The sequence below is a fragment of the Rhineura floridana genome, chromosome 5, assembly GCF_030035675.1.
Source record: "Rhineura floridana isolate rRhiFlo1 chromosome 5, rRhiFlo1.hap2, whole genome shotgun sequence".
NCBI lineage: Eukaryota > Metazoa > Chordata > Lepidosauria > Squamata > Rhineuridae > Rhineura > Rhineura floridana.
The window spans coordinates 119731192-119750564 of NC_084484.1; positions in this window are offsets into that span (position 1 = coordinate 119731192).

Below are 19373 nucleotides of genomic sequence, written 5' to 3' on the forward strand. Positions count from 1 at the left end.
TAGGAAACGGACCTTTAGTGTGGCGGCACCTACCCTGTGGAATTTCCTCCCCTTGAATATTAGGCAGGCACCATCTCTGCTATCTTTTTAGTGCCCTTTGAAGACTTTCCTCTTTCAACAAGCCTTTTAAGTTGAGACCTATCCCAGTCTGCGTCTGTGTTAGAACTGCTTGTTAATATGTTTTTTAAGCAATGTTTTTAACTCCCTTTTTAAAAGATGTTTTTAAAGCTTGTTTAAAAAAATGTTTTTAATGTTGTTTTGTTTTAATGTATTTTGGGGTCTGGTTTTATGATGTTTTGAAGTGTTTTTGGCACTTTTGTTTGCCGTCCTGGGCTCCTGCTGGGAGGAAGAGTGGGATATAAATCAAATAATAAATGAATAAATGAATAAAAATTCACATAAAAATGCTGAAGAAATTTCATGAGGATTTTTAAAAAATAATAATCGCATATTGATGCAGAAGTGTTGATAACTGAATTTAATATTGGAAAAATGGGAAGCCGAGACAACAAAAGTGGACAGATCCTTCCACCCATGGTGACCTAGGGCCCAATACTCAGACCCACACTCACCTACTGGCTCAGCTGGCAGTAGCCCCTTTCAGAGGCTCCTGAAGGGAGTTTGGAATGGGGTAACTTATGCTGGCTTGCTATGGTTTGGATTGCTTTGTAAGCTATCAATTTCTGACAGGAATACCTGCTCAGAAATAGCACATTAGCATCACAGTCTTGTAATTAAGATGTAACTTTAAGGCTGCAATCTTGTGCACACTTCCCTGAAAGTAAGTTTCAGTGACCTAGAATCATAGAGTTGGAAGGGGCCTATAAAGCCATTGAGTCTAAATGCCTGCTAAATGCCGGAATTCAAATCAAAGCATACCTGATAGGCGCTTGTCCAGCTGCCTCTTGAATGCCTCCAGTGTTGGAGAGCCCACCACCTCCCTAGGTCATTGGTTCTGTTGTCATGCCACTCTAACAGGAAGTTTTTCCTGATGTTCAGTTGAAATCTGGCTTCCTGTAACTTTAGCCCATTATTCCATGTCCTGCACTCTGGGGTGATCAAGAAGAGATCCTGGCCCTCCTCTGTGTGGCAACTTTTCATATACTTGAACAATGCTATCATCTCTTCCCATCCATCTTCTCTTCTCAAGGCTAAGCATGCCCGGTTCTTTCAGTCTTTCCTCATAGGGTTCCTCATAGGATCATCCTTGCTGCCCTCCTCTGAACCTGTTCCAGTTTGTCTGCATCCTTCTTAAGGTGTGGTATCCAGAACTGGACACAGTATTCAAGATGAGGCATAACCAGTGCCAAATAGAGGGGAACCAATGCTTCACGCGATTTGGAAATTATACTTCTGTTAATGCAGCATAAAATACTGTTTGTCTTGTTTGCAGCCACATCACACAGTTTGCTCATATTCAACTTGTGATCAACAACAATCCCAAGATTCTTCTCACGTGTAGTATTGCTGAACCAAGTACCCCATCATATAAATGTGCATTTTATTTCTTTTTCCTAAGTGTAGAATTTTGCACTTGTCCCTGTTAAATTTCATTCTGTAGTTTTCATCCCAATGTTCCAGCCTATCAAGATCCCTTTCAATTTTGTTTCTGTCTTCCAGGGTATTAGCTGTACCTCCCCCCCAATTTTGCATCATCTGCAAATTTGACAAGCATTCCTGCACCTCCTCATCTAAGTCATTAAAAATGTTTGAGAGCACTGGTCCCAGGACCAAGCTATGTGGTACCTTGCTTGTTGCCTCCTCCCCAGTTTGAGAAAGAACCATTGATAAGCTCTCTTTGAGTATGATTCTGTAGTCAACTGTGGATCCACCTGATAGATGTTCCATACAGCCCACATTTAGCTAGCTTGCTAATCAGAATATCATGGGGCACTTTGTCAAAAGGTTTGCTGAAGTCAAGATATGTTATGTCCACAGCATTTCCACAGTCTATCAGGGAGGTTACCCAATCAAAAAATGAAATAAGATTAGTCTGGTAGGATTTGTTCTTGATAAATCCATGTTGATTTCTAGTAACCACTGCATTGTTTTAAGGTATTTACAGGTTGACCGTTTTATAATCTGTTCCAGAATTTTCCCAGGGACTGATGTCAGACTGACTGGTCTGTAGTTCCCAAGTTCCTCCTTTTTGTCCTATTTGTGGACAAGATCCTTGGAGAGGCGAGAGCCACCACATGTCTGCTGGATCCTTGCCCTTCCTGGCTCATTAAACGTGCCAGAGGGGGACTGGCCGAGTGGGTGAGGGGAGTGGTTAATGCCTCTTTACAACAAGGCAGAATCCCAATGTGCCTAAAAGAGGCAGTTGTAAGGCCTTCGCTGAAAAAGCCCTCCCTGGATCCCTCTATAATGGGTAATTATCGGCCAGTCTCCAACATTCCATTTCTGGGCAAGGTGATAGAGCGTGTAGCGGCTGCCCAGCTCCAGAGATTCTTGGATGAAACAGATTATCTGGATCCATTTCAGTCTGGTTTCAGGCCTGGCTACGGGACAGAGACAGCTTTGGTCGCTTTGGTGGATGACCTACGCAGAGAGCTGGACAGCGGGAGTGTGTCCCTGTTGGTTCTACTGCACCTCTCAGCGGCTTTTGATACCATCGAACATGGTATCCTTCTGGACTGCCTTGCTGGGATGGGACTTGGGGGCACTGTGTTATGATGGCTCCATTCCTTTCTGGAGGGACGAACCCAGAAGGTGGTGCTGGTGGATTCCTGTTCGACTCCTTGGCTGTTGACCTATGGGGTCCGTCAGGGTTCAGTTTTGTCCCCCATGTTATTTAACATCTACATGAAACCACTGGGAGAGGTTGTCTGGGGGTTTGGGGTTCAGTGCCATCAGTATGCGGACAACATCCAACTCTATTTCTCCTTTCCACCTAAAGCCAAGGAAGCTGTCCTGGTCCTGAACCAGTGCCTGGCATCAGTGATGGACTGGATGAGGGCGAACAAATTGAAACTAAATCCAAACAAGACAGAGGTGCTCCTGGTCAGTCGAAGGGCAGATCAGGGAATAGGGATTCAGCCTGTGCTGAATGGGGTTACACTCCCCCTGAAGACACAGGTTCGCAGTTTGGGTGTGCTCCTGGACTCAGCTCTGAACTTGGAGGCCCAGGTCTCGGTGGTGGCCAGGAGTGCTTTTGCCCAGTTAAGACTGGTGCACCAGCTGCGCCCATTCCTGGAAATGCCTGATTTGACTATGGTGATGCATGCCTTAGTTACATCCCGTTTAGATTACTGTAACGTGCTCTACGTGGGGGTGCCTTTGAAGACTGTTCAGAAACTTAAACTGGTACAAAGAGCTGCAGCCAGAGTGTTAACTGGGGCTGGTTACAGGGACCATACAACTCCCTTGTTACAACAGCTCCACTGGCTGCCAGTCTGTTTCCGGTCACAATTCAAAGAGCTGGTTTTGACCTATAAAGCCCTATACAGCCTAGGTCCAGGCTATTTGTCAGACTGTATCTCCCTATATGAGCCTGCCCAAGCCCTGAGATCTTCAGGAGAGGCCCTTCTCTCAATCCCAACACCTTCGCAAGCGCGATTGGTGGGGACGCGAGATAGGGCCTTTTCGGTGGCTGCTTCTCGGTTCTGGAACTCCCTTCTTAGGGAGGCACGAATAGCCCCCTCCTTGCCATCCTTCCATTGGCAAGTAAAGACTTTTTTATTCCAACAGGCTTTTGAGATAGAAGGTGTTTAGGATTGGGATCTACAAGGTTTGTTTACTGTTTTATGCTGTTATTTTTATATTTTAAATTGTTTTTTAGTATTTTAAGTGCCTGTTTCATGGTTTTAAGGTTGTGTATAGTTTAATTGCATCTTAATTGTATATTTTTGTATGTTTTTAACTACATGTAGTTTTATTTGTAAGCCACCCTGAGTTCCAGTTTGGAAAAAGGGCGGGGTAAAAATAAAGTTTCATTCATTAATTCATTTGAAGATAGGGACAACATTATCCCTTCTCCAGTCATCCTGCACTGCACCCATCCTTCATGATTTAGCAAAGATAAGAGACAGTGGTTCCACAAGTTCTTCAGCCAGTTCCTTCAATACTCTAGGATGCAGTTCATCAGGCCCTGGACTTCCAGGGTTGGACTTCCTCCTGAGTAAACTTGCATTGGAGTGTACTGTAAGACAACAATCCTTTATATATCTACTCAGAAGCAACTTTCATTGAGTTCAATGGGACTTGCTTCCAGGTAAATGAGTATAGATTTGCAGGTTAATTGAATGTAGAATGGATTACTCCTGAGTTATGTATAGGAGAAAGATATTCTACATTAAGCTGATGCTGAGCTTGTTGAGTATGTAAACTCAGAGAAAAGAATGTGAATGGCCTGCTGCTGGTCACTTCCATTCCAGGCTAAAGTTTCAATGGGAATAAACCACTTTCTCTTAGAATATCTTGAGGCTCTGCTTCATTGATTTCTCTTTCACTAGGAAGCAGACTTGACACTTTCCTCTTTCCAGAGGGGTAACACACATTGGCATGGGATGCTGCTGGTAAAAGCAGGAGCAACAGTATATATAATTTAGGCTTCAGAGTCAGAGCCTTTACTTTCATCTGCAATCACTGGCTCATTTGAAGGGCACTGTACTCAGAACAAAAACAACAATTGGGGTGTTAACATTTACTGTCTACATTTATAAAAGAGACAGAAAAGAACAGTGTGTCCATTTAACTAGGAAGGACCAAGATCTGTATCACTGGAGACACTATCCTGCACACATTGGTGTGGGGACCCAAAGGGGTCATATCCAGACCAGAGGACAGCTTCTGTAATACTGGTAGTAATACCTAACAGAACAGTGGTGTTGCATTTGTTTCAGTTCTGCTTTGTGTCTTTTTTTTTTAAAACAATCCCATCAGCTGAATACCTACTAAACTCTGTGGGAAAATTTGGAAAGCTCCTGCATAAAAAGCACATAAATAAACACTCTGAATATGTCTGTCAGTTCTTTGGTGTTTTACCCAATGTTGTTGTATTTCCTTAAATGCAGTATAGCTTATATAGAGCTAATGCATGGACCTTGATTAACATGGCTTACATAACTAATGTCTAATTGATTGATCTAATTCTCTTATTTTTGAAGATAATTTATCTCAGTTGTTGAGTACATATTAACCACAGAATTAGGACTGGCATAAAACACAACTTTAATAAGAATGAAGCCCCAGTTTGTACAGTAGTCTCTTATGGATCCACAGTCCACCACCATGCAATCTTAAGGTATGCCCTCAAATTATCCTTTGACCAGTGTTCTATATAGAGTATGTTATTTTCTATCCTAATTGATGATTTGGCCTCCTTCTAGCTTCCTCTAGCCTATCTAGTTGAAAAACAGAATTTCTAAGTTCCCTAGCATGTTGGAATAAAATTCAATGTTACCCATCCAGGTAACTGTGGGCCAGGAACCTGTGGCCTTCCGCTGGGTGGAATCACATGAAGCAGAGTTGGATAGAGGGGGGGAGGAGAGATATTCTTGAAATACCTTTTATATTGATCAGGATGTGGACCAGGAGGATGGAATTTCCCATCTTTTATATCAATTTTATCACATACATAGGTTAACCCACTTAAGAAATAGACTATGGGTATCAATAATCTATCTGGGGGAAAGTGTAACTGGGATTCCTGCTTTTCTAGCACATTCTTTTGAAACTTTCCAACAATGTTTATAATTCCATATCCATTGTGACACTATTGTTTTTCTCCTCATGTTCTTTAGCATCTTTTCAAAAGGCAAATACTATCCTATGCTGATGGCGGGATGTTGCCTTTAACTTTCTCATCATCCAAGATGCCACAGTCCCAACATGACTGTCACTGAGAATCAGCAAAAGTTCAAAGCAACTTGCACAAAAGTGGTACAAAGCTGAATTTTGCCATTCTTGTTATACTTTTTTTGTCCATTGTGGCTGTCCTACTATTTACTGAAATTTTAGTTTATGGCTCTGCATGATTAACAGGATCCAGATTAATATATGTGCCCTCAGTTTATAACCAGAGTTAACATTCTGTTTAAGCCCTGTAAGAGCAGCTTGCAAGCAGCCACTTTAGCAGAAACTGATATAAGTTTTAAGTACAAGAAACGGTGGTGTTATTGAAATCAACCCAGATCCTCAAACTGTGCTCAGTGGGAACTTTACCTATCATGTTAAGAATGCCATAATATTCTCCATTTTTACTCATGGACAATGAATGGAACAAAAATATAAAAGTGAGAAGAATAATTGATCCTAATGAAATTATCCCCATTTTCTCTGATTCAACATTGCTCACCTTCTTGCTGATTTTGTAGAAACTTACACAGATAGAGATAAAACTTCAGGGTTAAGTGGCATTGCTTCCAGATTACTCAGCCATTCCAAATGCTTTTTCGTACAGAACTCTGATGATGCTAAAAATAGTTGTCTCTTGGGGAGGGGTCTGAGTCCAGTGTTAGAATTTGTTCTTTGCATGAATGAGGTTTTTAGTGGAATCTGACCTTGACATCTCCAGTTAGAAAGAATCTGTTGGAGTTGGACTGGGAAAGATTGCTAGCGGAGCTTTTTAAAGTTGTGCGGGGGCTTTTACACTCTGGCCCTCACGATATTATAGAAACATCTGAAGCCCGCTGCAACGAAATTGCTGGACACTTTCAAAATAAGATTGCTTGCATCCGTAGGGACTTAGACTCTGACGTTGTGACAGATGAATCCAGTGAAGTGTCCGGAGCATGGCCTTGTCCTTTATTATTGGATGAGTTTCAGTTGGTGCAGCTCGAGGAAGTGGACAAGGTACTTGGAATGGTCCGGGCAACCACATCTGTTCTGGATCCTTGCCCATCTTGGCTAGTGAAAGCTAGCAGGGCTGGAACCACCAGCTGGGCCAAGGAAGTGGTTAATGCCTCCTTGAGAGAGGGAGTAGTCCCTAGTAGCCTCAAGGAGGCAATAGTGAGACCTCTTTTAAAGAAACCTTCCCTGGACCCAGATAATTTGAACAACTACAGACCGGTGGCGAATGTCCCCTTTTTGGGCAAGGTTTTGGAGCGGGTGGTTGCTAACCAGCTCCAGGTGCTCTTGGATGAAACCGATTATCTGGATCCGTTTCAATCCGGTTTTAGGCCCGGTTTCGGCACTGAAACAGCCTTGGTCGCCCTGTATGATGACCTTTGTCGGGAGAGGGACAGGGGGAGTGTGACTTTGTTGATTCTCCTTGATCTCTCAGCTGCTTTTGATACCATCGACCATGGTATCCTTCTGGGGAGACTCGCAGAGTTGGGAGTTGGGGGTACTGCTTGGCAGTGGTTCCGCTCCTACTTCACGGATCGTCGCCAGAAGGTAGTGCTTGGGGAACATTACTCGACACCCTGCACTCTCCATTGTGGAGTCCCTCAGGGGTCGGTTTTGTCCCCCATGCTTTTTAACATCTACATGAAGCCTCTGGGTGCGGTCATCAGGAGTTTTGGAGTGCGTTGTCATCAGTATGCTGATGACACGCAACTCTATTTCTCCTTTTCATCTTCTTCAGGTGAGTCTGTTGATGTGCTGAACCATTGCCTGACCGCGATAATGGACTGGATGAGAGCTAATAAACTGAGACTCAATCCAGACAAGACTGAGACACTGTTGGTGAACGCCTTCCCCGCTCAGATGGTGGATGTGCATCCTGTTCTGGATGGGGTTACACTCCCCCTGAAAGAACAGGTCTGTAGTTTGGGGGTTCTTTTTGACCCTTCCTTGTCTCTTGAGGCTCAAGTGGCCTCGGTGGCATGGAACACGTTTTACCATCTCCGTTTGGTAGCCCAACTACGCCCCTATCCGGATGGCGACGACCTCGCCTCAGTTGTTCATGCTCTGGTAACTTCGAGATTGGATTACTGTAATGCGCTCTACATAGGGCTGCCCTTGAAGACAGTTCGGAAGTTTCAGCTAGTGCAGAATGCGGCAGCTAGACTATTGACGAGGACCAGTCGGTCTTCGCACATAACTCCTGTTCTGGCTCGCCTGCACTGGCTACCTATTTGCTTCCGGGCGAGATTCAAGGTGCTGGTTATGACCTATAAAGCCTTACATGGCGTGGGACCGCAATACCTGGTGGAACGCCTCTCCCGCTATGAACCTATCCGCTCACTTCGTTCAGCATCTAAGGCCCTCCTCTGGGTACCAACCCATCGTGAAGCCCGGAGGGTGGTTACTAGATCTAGGGCCTTTTCTGTGGTGGCCCCCGAGTTGTGGAATAGCCTCCCCGAAGAGGTACGCCTGGCGCCTACATTATCTTTCCGGCGCCAGGTAAAGACCTTCTTATGCTCCCAGGCATTTTAATCATTTTAATCTTTTTATCTTCTTAATCTTGTAATACTAATCCTTTTTATCATCTTATATTTTGTTTAATTGTATTTTGTTCTCATTGTGTCTTATATGTTTTGTGATTTTATTATTATGATGTATGTATTTTATCCTATTCTGTTTACCGCCCTGAGAGCTACTTGCTATGGGCGGTATATAAATGTAACAAAATAAATAAATAAATAGAAGCCCCAAGAGAGCTGTAAGACAGGTTGCTCTGTATAAGAGAGTTCCTTGTAACCTTTTCCAGTCAACTGATCTCAGTTTTCATACTGTACCTGTTGATAGGGAGAATGTCGTAGGTTCACCAGTGGTCAAACTGTTTGATACACTGTGAACTGTTTGCAGACTGCTTGTTCTGGCTTCTAAAATATGCAGTTTCCATGCCACTTCTTTCAAAGAATCCCAATTTACTGGTATATAAAAAGAGGTCCATTTGGTTCAATGGAAATCTAGTAAAGGCAGCCACTTCTGTACATTTTTTGTATTCAAGATGCAGTTAAGAGAGGTTGTCCACTGGATACTTACAGATCACTTTTGTTTCCATGGATGTTTCAACTGCCAAAAACTTCTTAAGGCTGCTGGTTTTACTTTGTGGAGCAACAGGACCTGCATTTTACAGGTATTATGCACAATGTGCATTATCTCTTAAGATGAAAAGAGAAGTCATCCAGATCCCATGCTCTTTTCCACATTTTTTGCTTCTACTCTGAGATTTCATCTGAAGCTGTGCTTCGTATTTTCCTTATTATTATTGCTCACTGCAGATATATTATTTCTGCTTTTATTTTGCCTATAGGGCACCTCATTTCATTACTTACTTGTGGCTTAAAAATCATTCCGCTTTTTTACTTCATTGAGTGACTTTCCATTTCTGTTTCAGATCAGCAATTGCAATATCTCTGCTCTAGATAATTAGGTGTATGATGAATGAAAATAATTATATTTTTATTAACAATTTTAATCAATTATAATTCTTCTGTTTCTGCTAGATCTTTTTTTCCATCCAAGACCATATCTCATACAAGCCCTCATCAAAGTTTTCATTCACTTTCCCCAGATTTTGGACTCACAATGTTATATTTCATAAATTACAATATGCTTGGATGTGAAGCGCTAAAACTTGGACAGCATACCCTCATAATTATTCTCTTCGCTCCAAAGGTAAAAGATATGAAAATTTGGTTAGCTTTTCTGCATTCAGTACATATCACAGAACAATATCTCTGCCTCCTTTGCTATGAAAACCTGAGCAGATCTTTTCTTGGAGTCATACTTGAAGACTGACCAATAGCAAATAAATAAATAAATAAAAGAGTTGAAAGTTTATTGAAACTGTATATAGCCATAGGCTGTTACAGAAGAATCACAACATAAAAATGCATAAACAATGTATAATATAGTACATACAAGCGGTATAAAATTAACTCAAATTAAAACTTTTAAAACTTGTAATAATCATAAATTTTTAACATAGCTGGCACTGAGTTTCTTTGCTGCCAGAGCAAAGTTTGCAGTAGCGATTATTATGTGCGGTTGGACTGAGGATAACAGAAAAACTACAGTCTGGGACTCAGTTAAGTCTAAGCATTGGGACTAAGAATTTGTTTCTTGGGGCTCTGAATAAAGGACAAATTAGCATGTAGTGGATTAAATCCTCAGGGACCTTACAGCCTGAAACACATAGGCGGTTGGCGTATGGGATTCCAAGGTATCTGCCCTGTAAGTACGCAGAGGGCATAACCTGGAATCTTAACTCCGTGTAGGCTCTGCGAAGTGCGGCCTTTGTCAGAATGTCAAGGTAAGGAGCCCACTCATGATTGGTTTTAAAAAGTGGGAACCGGGAAGAAAAGTGTGCTGAAGAAATAGCAGTATTGTCTTGTTGGGCCTCAAACTCAAAGATCTGATTACGGAGTGCCCTAGGATTAAGATTGTTAAGAAAATTATCTGTTAAATCGTAACTAGTAGCTATGGTGGTAAGATGAGTTGCCCATCCTCCATTTTGCAACTGTTCCTCCCAGAAAAGTTTGACCAAGGATCGCGAATTAATTGTGGTTAATTTCTGCCAATAACGTAGGTACGACAGGTCTATTCTGGCCTTTAAAGTGGGTAGGTTGAGTTCAGCCCTAATATGAGTTGCAGGTGTGCATTTAGGTAAGGCCAGAATTTGCTTAAATATATTATTTTGAATTTTCTCTAGAGCAAGATGTAAAACGGGACCCCAGATTTCGGAACCATATAGAATCATTGGGAGGAATTTTACTACATATAGATTGAAGAATGGTCTTACCAATTGGCCACCTCTGGAGTAAAAGAATTTTTTCAGTTGACCTAGAGTCTTAATTGCAAGCAGCTTAATGTAAGCCAAGTGATGGGACCATGACAAGTTGTTATTGATATGGATACCCAGGTATTTAAAGGTGTTTACCTGCTCTAAGTGATGACCATTCAGGTGCCAAGTATGCTTAGTTCTACTATTTTTCCCACACACCATTATTTTGGACTTAGAATAATTAATTTGTAACAGATGTGCGTCACTAAATTCAAGGAGGGAGTGTAACATACGCTTCAAGCCTATCCTGTTTAGGGACAGAAGAACTAAGTCATCAGCGTACAAAAGAACTGGGATTTTCCTCTCCTTGACCGAGGGTGGGAAAAAAGCGGGGGAGGCCATTGTAGAGACAATGTCATTGATGAAAAGGTTAAACAAAAAAGGGGCCAGAATGCATCCCTGTTTGACTCCCTTCGAGACGGGAATCTTATGGGAAAGGGAACCATTTAGGCCAAGCCGGATTCTGATAAAAGTGTTGTGATGAAGTGATTGAATGAGCCACAGCAAGCTTTTGTCAATACCAGCTTTATCTAATTTTGTCCAAAGTAGGGGACGATCTATTGAATCGAATGCGGCAGCGAAATCAATAAAAGCAAGATATAATGATGTAAGCGGCCCTTTTTTAACTTTCCTAATAAGATGTTGCAGAATGTACACTTGACCAATTGTATTGGATCCTTCCCTAAAGCCCGCCTGAACGTCAGCTATAATAGGGTGTTCCTTTTCCCATTCTGATAGTTTATTTAAAAGGTACCTTCCATATAACTTAGCTGCCACATCCAGCAAGCTGATGGGTCTGTAATTTGTGGGAATGGCTGGGTCGCCTTTTTTGAATATGGGGACCACTATGCTCGTTTTCCATCCAGATGGAATACAGCCAGATTCGTTTATTTTGGTGAAAAGTGTTGCGAGGATAGGATGCCACCAAGATGGGAAAGCCTGGTAGAGATCGGGAGGAATCCTATCTTGGCCAGGGGCCAAACTCTCTGGAGCAGAAGTCATGCTAACTATGCAGTTTTTAGTATTGTATTTCTGGCACTGTGTCAGGCAGTTTTACATTTTGCATGATTTTAATGACTTTTTTAACTTTTGAAGATCTTTATTTTAATGGTAAAGTTTAGCTTTGGTTGTATTGTTATACTTCATTTATTCTTATGTTGTAAGCTGCCCTGAAGGGACTATTCAACTGGACAGAGCTTTAATTAATTGAATGATTTGAATGAATGGTTTCCTAAAACAATGTGACATCTTGAAAGTTATCAAAAAGTACTGTCGCCTCTAGTGATAAGACACTATGATAACCTATGCATAATGCATTTTATGTATTTTAATAGTATTTTATGCATTTTAATTTACTGTAATGTTTTGTGTTTTATATGTGTGCGATTTTATTGCAGCTGCCGAGTGCCCTGTTGTAGGGTAGAAGGGTGGGATAGAAATATTTTAAATAAATAAATAAATATGTACATCATCACTAAAGAAGATATGAAATACAGCTCTGCTGTATCTATTGCAACTGGACACCAGTGTGATATAGGAGTAGGGTTGCCAGGTCAGAAGCATTCCAAAGTTTGAGATTTCAGAGGTGGGCCCTAGTGATGTCATGGGGGGCAGGTCATAGTGATGTCATGGGGATGGGCCATAGTGATGTCACAGGGGTGGGCCCAAGTGATGTCAGCAAGCATGATACATTACGCATCAACCACAGTTGCTTGGAGCATACAATTCAAACAAAAACATTTCTCTGATTGGAAATTAAGATAGAAAACTTAGCTGAAAGATAGAGCCTGGGCAGGGAACATTTAATCTAGCCTACTTGATTCTGGCAAGCTCTCTGGGTGGTTTACAACAAAGAAAAACATTAAAAACAAGTATACAAATTTAAACCATACCAAATTAAAACCCATTAAAACCGATAGGCAAGTTAAAACACATGCTGTTCAAATGCTGCTAAAAAAATGCCTGGGAGAAGAGGAAAATCTTGACCTAGCGCCAAAAAGATAACAGTGTTGGTGCCAAGTGCACCTTGTCAGACGAATCATTCCATAATTTGGGGGCCACCACTGAGAAGGCCCTCTCCTTTGTTGCCAGACTCCCAGCTTCTCTCAGAGTATGCACCAGGAGGAGGACCTTTGAAATTGAGTGTAGTATATGGTTGGGTTCGTGTTGGGAGAGGTGTACCATCAGGTATTGTGGTCCCAAGCCGTGTAAGATTTTATAGGTTAAAACTAGCACCTTGAATCGGGCTCAGAAACATACGGGCAGCCAATGCAAGTGGGTCAGAATAGGCTTTATATGTTCAAACCGTCTGGTCCCTGTTACCAATCTGGCCGCTGCATTTTGCACAAGCTGCAAAGTTTCTGAACCGTCTTCAAAGGCAGCCCCACATAGAGTGCATTGCAGTAATCTAACTTGGAGGTTACCAGAGCATAGACAACTGAAGCCAGGTTATCCCTGTATCCAAGTAATGTTCCCCAAGCACCACCTTTTGGAGCCAACCTGCCAAGTAGGAGCAGAACCACTGCCATGCAGTACCTCCCACTCCCAACTCAGCCAGTCATCCCAGAAGGATACCATGGTCGATGGTGTAGAAAGCTACTGAGAGATCAAGGAGAATCAACAGAGTCACACTCCCCCGTCTCTCTCCTGACAGAGGTCATCATAGAGGGCAACCAAGGCTGTTCCCATGCCAAAACCAGGCCTGAAACCCGACTGAAAATGAATCCAGATAATCGGTCTCATCGGTGTCTGGAGCTGGCCTACCACCACTCATTCAAGGACCTTGCCCAGGAATGGAACATTTGCCACGGGCCTATAGTTATTCAGATTTTCTTGGTCCAGGGAGGGGCTCTTCAGGAGTGGTCTCACTACCACCTCTTTGAGGCAGCCAGGGACCACTCCCTCTTGCAGAGAGGCATTAATGACTTCTCTGGCCCATCCAGCTGTTCCATCCCTGCTAGCTTTTATTAGCCAAGAAGGGCAAGGATCCAGTACAGAAGTGGTTGACAGAAGCAACTTGTCAATGTCCTCAAGCTGTACCAACTGAAACTCATTCAAGAAATTAGGACAAGGCTGTGCTCTGGTTACCTCACTTGACACACCTGCTATAAGACTGGAGTCTAAGTCCTGACGGATGCTAGAGATTTTATCCTGGAAGTGCCTAGCAAATTCATTACAGTAAGAACATAAGAACATAAGAACATAAGAAGAGCCTGCTGGATCAGGCCAGTGGCCCATCTAGTCCAGCATCCTGTTCTCACAGTGGCCAACCAGGTGCCTGGGGGAAGCCCGCAAGCAGGACCCGAGTGCAAGAACACTCTCCCCTCCTGAGGCTTCCGGCAACTGGTTTTCAGAAGCATGCTGCCTCTGACTAGGGTGGCAGAGCACAGCCATCATGGCTAGTAGCCATTGATAGCCCTGTCCTCCATGAATTTGTCTAATCTTCTTTTAAAGCCATCCAAGCTGGTGGCCATTACTGCATCTTGTGGGAGCAAATTCCATAGTTTAACTATGCGCTGAGTAAAGAAGTACTTCCTTTTGTCTGTCCTGAATCTTCCAACATTCAGCTTCTTTGAATGTCCACGAGTTCTAGTATTATGAGAGAGGGAGAAGAACTTTTCTCTATCCACTTTCTCAATGCCATGCATAATTTTATACACTTCTATCATGTCTCCTCTGACCCGCCTTTTCTCTAAACTAAAAAGCCCCAAATGCTGCAACCTTTCCTCATAAGGGAGTCGCTCCATCCCCTTGATCATTCTGGTTGCCCTCTTCTGGCCCTCTTCTTCTACAGTGGGCCTCAGATGGTTCTACCATGTCCTTGGGGCCAGCATGTAATATCCCCTGGACAATTCTGAAGAGCTCTGCTGAGCGGGAGAGTGATGATTTAATAGTGGCAGCAAAGTTGTTTTTTTTTTTGCTGTCCTCACTGTCCCTAAATACACCTTGCCATATACACTTACCAGTGTGTGATTGCATCCACCAGGAGTTTGTGTCCATCTGCACTCAAGCCGTCTCCTATATTGTTTCATCAGCTCTGGGGTATACCATGGAGACGTACAAGCTCTACACAGAAGAGGGCACTCAGGAGCAATCACATCAACTGCCCGGGTCATTTCTGTATTCCACAGTTCAACCAGGGTTTCAACAGGAGCACCAGCCCTATCAGCCGGAAACTCCCCAGAGCCCTTTGGAAACCATCCAGATCCATTAGTCTCTAGGGGCGGACCAACTTAATAGGTCCTCCACCCTTGCAGAGGGGAAAAGCTGCTGCAAGTCTAAACTTCAGCAAGCAGTGATCTGTCTATGACAAAGGGACTGATGTAAGCCCCCCCCCCACATTCAGATCACCATCTCCATGTCCAGTTGCAAAAACCAAGTCTAGAGTATGCCCTTCTACATGTGTTGGGCCAATGGCATATTGGGACAGTCCTATGGTTGTCATGGAGACCATGAAATCCTGGGCTGCCCTGGATAAGGCAGCCTCAGCATGGATGTTGACATCCCCCAGAACCAACAGCTTGGGGGATATGAACAATACACCTGAGACCACCTCCATCAGCTCAGCTAGGGAGTCTGTTGGGCAGCGGAGTGGATGGTGCACCAGCAGAATCCCCAATCTGTCCCGCTGACCCAACACAAGGTACAAACACTCCAGACCAGTAGTCATATGGACAGGGTGCTTGCAGAGGGAGATGGAGCTCCTCTAGACCACAACCCCCCCTCCCCGACCCTCAGGTCTAACCTGATGCTGAACCGTGTACCCTAGTGGGCATAGCTGGGAGAGAGTAACTCCTCCCTGCTCACCAACCCAGGTCTCGGTTATACATGCCAGATCAGCTGCCTCATCCACAATTAAATGATGAATGAGTGAGATCTTATTATGCACTGATCTGTCGTTTAGGAACAGCATCTGGAGGCCTGAGAGCTGGCTGATAGGGGAACCAACAAACCTGAGATGTTAGATGGGAGCACTCAGGAGTAAAGATGGATGCCCCTGAAGGCTGCAATCCTAAATACACTTACTAAGCCCCATAGAACTCAACAGGAATTACTTCTGAGTACATGTGGTTTAGATTGTGCTGTTGGTAAAGCTTGACTAGGGATCCTCTGCAAACTTATCTATATCCAAGCAGGATTGGCAACCCCCTGCCTGGAATGCCCTGCCCGTACCTTTCAACATGGCTGCTCCAAACTTTTTTTTACAGATTTGACCCTTCACTTCTGAAAGAGGTGAGAAATGAATAAGAAGATTGTCTACCCTTTTCTGTCTACCTTGTGGGCTGCTATAAACTCACTTTGACAGCCAATCCAATTCCAGTGAGTAATAATTGACAGAGAGAAAACACATATGGTTTGATCTACCTTCACAGACAGCAGTTTGGGAATAACAACAATTGCAGCCACACTTCCCTATGTGAATTATCTTTTACCACTATTGGGAAGAAACAAACTTTCATTCAACCAACAAGGTGCAGTGGGTTTAAGGGGGTTGAGCTGACCACATGGAACCACTGTTGTTGCTTCTATAGATGTAAGGGAGTGATGTCAGAGTTAAATGAATACAAACAGAAAAAGAAAAACAACAGACAGTGATAATGGTAGTCTATGTAGTTTATTGCAGTTTATCCAGTCAGGATTCGTAACCGACAACCAAAACTAAAAAAATCCTGGCCGCCAGTCACCCAGAGTCACAGAAATCCCCATGCAGCACAACCTGACCCAGGAGCTGCAATTAGTGCAGAATGCTGTGGCACAATTGCTGACATGAGTGAGACCGTATCAGCACATAATACTTCTCCTCTTAAATCTGCTGATTTGCTACCAGGCCAAGTTCAAGGTGTGGTTTCCATACTACAGGTTCCACGTAGTCCTTTACTGTGCCACCACCTGAACTTTGGAACTCCCTGCCTACTGACATTAGGCAGAAGCCTTCATTGTACTCTTTTCAGCACCTGCTAAATAACATTTTTGTTTAGGTAAGCCTACTGAAGAAGCTATTGTGTTTTTATCTGTTTTTAACTCAATGTTGGTTTTATTATTTTTATTATTTTGAATGTTTGTAAATACCTGTCTTTAATTTTTAATGCTAATAATTTCATTGTTTTAATTCCTTCTGTAAACTGCTTAGAGATTTTTTACAATAAAGCAGTATATAAATATTGTAAATAAAATACATAAATAAATTTTGGAGTCACTGTGGCCCTTGTGTCTCTTCGCACTTTTAGGAACAAAGGAATCTGCCTTCTACCAACTCAGGCCGTTTGGTACCTTCTAGCTCAGTACTGATGACATGGACTAGCATTGGCTCTCCAGGATTCCAGGCAATAGTCTTTTCCAGAAATTGAATTTTGGACCTTTGTATGCAAAGCATATGCCCTACCACTGAGCTACAACCCTTCCCCTGTTTAAAAAAGTATCTTTACCCAGGGGTGAAGTTAGTGCAGAATGCTGTGGCATGATTGCTGACAAGAGTGAGACCTTATCAGCACATGACACCTCTGCTCCGAAATCCACACTGGTTGCCAATTTGCTACCAGGCCAAATTCAAGGTGTGCTTCCATGCTACTGGTGCCACATAGTACTTGTTCAGCTCTTTAAGAAATCAGTCTTTACTGTGGCAGCACCTATGCTTTGGAACTCCCAGCCTATTGATATTAGGCAGACACCTTAACTGTACTGTTTTCAGCACCTGCTAACAACATTCTTGTTTAGGAATGTACTGAGGTATCATACTTTGGACACATAATGAGAAGACATGATTCACTAGAAAAGACAATAATGCTGGGCTCCTGCTGGGAGGAAGGGCGGGATATAAATCAAATAATAAATAAATAAATAAAAACAAAAGGGAATAGAAAAAGAGGAAGGCCAAATAAGAGATGGATTGATTCCATAAAGGAAGCCACAGACTTCCACTTACAGGATCAGAATAGGGTGGTACATGACATGCTATTGGAGGTCACTGTTTCATAGCGTCGCCATAAGTCGTAATCAACTTGAAGGCACATAACAATAACAATAACAAATCTAGGCATGTAGAAGCTATTGTGTTTTTTATCTGTTTTTAACTCATTGGTGGTTTTATTATTATTATTGAATGTTTTAAATACCTGTGTTTAACTGTTTTTGCCAATAATTTTATTGTTTTAATTCCTTCTGTAAACCCCTGTTCGGTTTTTACAATAAAGTGGTATATAAATGTTATAAACAAAATACTGTTATGAGCATGGGGGTTGGAATGGATGATCCCTGTGAGTCTCATTTCCAGCCTCTGATTTGGAATCCTATGCCTGGAGGCTGGCTCTGCTAGCCAGATGAATCTCCTTTGTTAACCAAATAGATTGGCCAGGTAAGATAATTAGTTGCCCAGCAACGGTGAATGGGCCAGGAAGACGCTTTTGTCATTGAAACTCTTCAGGAGAGCATCCCCCCCTTCCTGGAGCCCAGCAGAGGCTTGTAGTTTTGGGTTTTGTCTAGAGAATGCTTGGAGACTGAAGGGAGGCAGAGAGACTGGCTCTCTGCACCATGGCATTTGGGGTGCCTCCTGCAACCCAGATGGAAAAGCTGGATATTGGACTGCGGATGCATTGAACCCCTCCATTCTTAAGCTCAGGTTGGAATGTGTGTAAATAAACAAACCATATTTCATAAAGACACTGCAGTCTCTGCTGACCTTCTTCCCAGAGGAAACCAAACCCTGGAGGAGCGCAGGGACCCTGGAAATCTCACTGCTCGGGGATTGGGGGAGGCGCACAACAATACATAAATAAATTTTGGAGTCACTGTGGCCCTTGGATCTCTTTCCACTTAAAGGAACAAAGGAATTTACCGTATACCGACTCAGGTGATTTGATGCCATCTAGCTCAGTACTGATGACATGGACTAGCATTGGTGACTCTCCAGGATTGAAGGCAATAGTCCTTTCCAGAAATTGAGCTACAACCCTTTCCCTGTTTAAAAAAGTATATTTTAAAATTGTTCTTTTCAATTCACTAATGAATGCACATCATATCTAGGGCAGATCCACACTATTAATTTAAAGCAAATTCAACACACATTTGAAGCACATGAATCCCACCACAGAATCATGGGAACTGTAGTTTGTTAAGGGTGGTGGGAACTATAACTGTGAAGGGCAAACTATACTTCCCAGGATTCTTCAGGGAAAGTCATGTGCTTTAAATGAAGAAATATTTATATAAGCACGACTGCCAAAGATGTCTTGTATATATTTGTAGTGCAATCCCATGTTTGTTTACTCAGAAGCAAGTCCCAATGTACTCAAACAGGGAAGTGTGCTCAGAATGGCAGACTCAAATGATAAGGAACACCTACCCAATCCGAAATTCAGAATCATGCCACTTTAACTGTTTTGCAACTTTTATGGTTATTGGATTTTAAAGGGATTTATTTCTTGTTGTGAGCTGCCTTGGTTTCCAATAGACAATCCTATCTCACAGGGTTGTTGGGAAGGCTCCATACACACACACGCACACACACACACACACACTGGAGATGTAAAAATACATAGACCCCATGTAATAGTTTATTGTCCAAATGAGTTGGTCACGGCAGAACATTTTTTTAGAAAAATAAAATCAGTATTAATTTCCTACATAATAAAAGCAGTGCTATCTATGTAAACCCTGCTTAATTGCTTTAAAAATAGAATTGGAGGGGGAGATAAAGTTT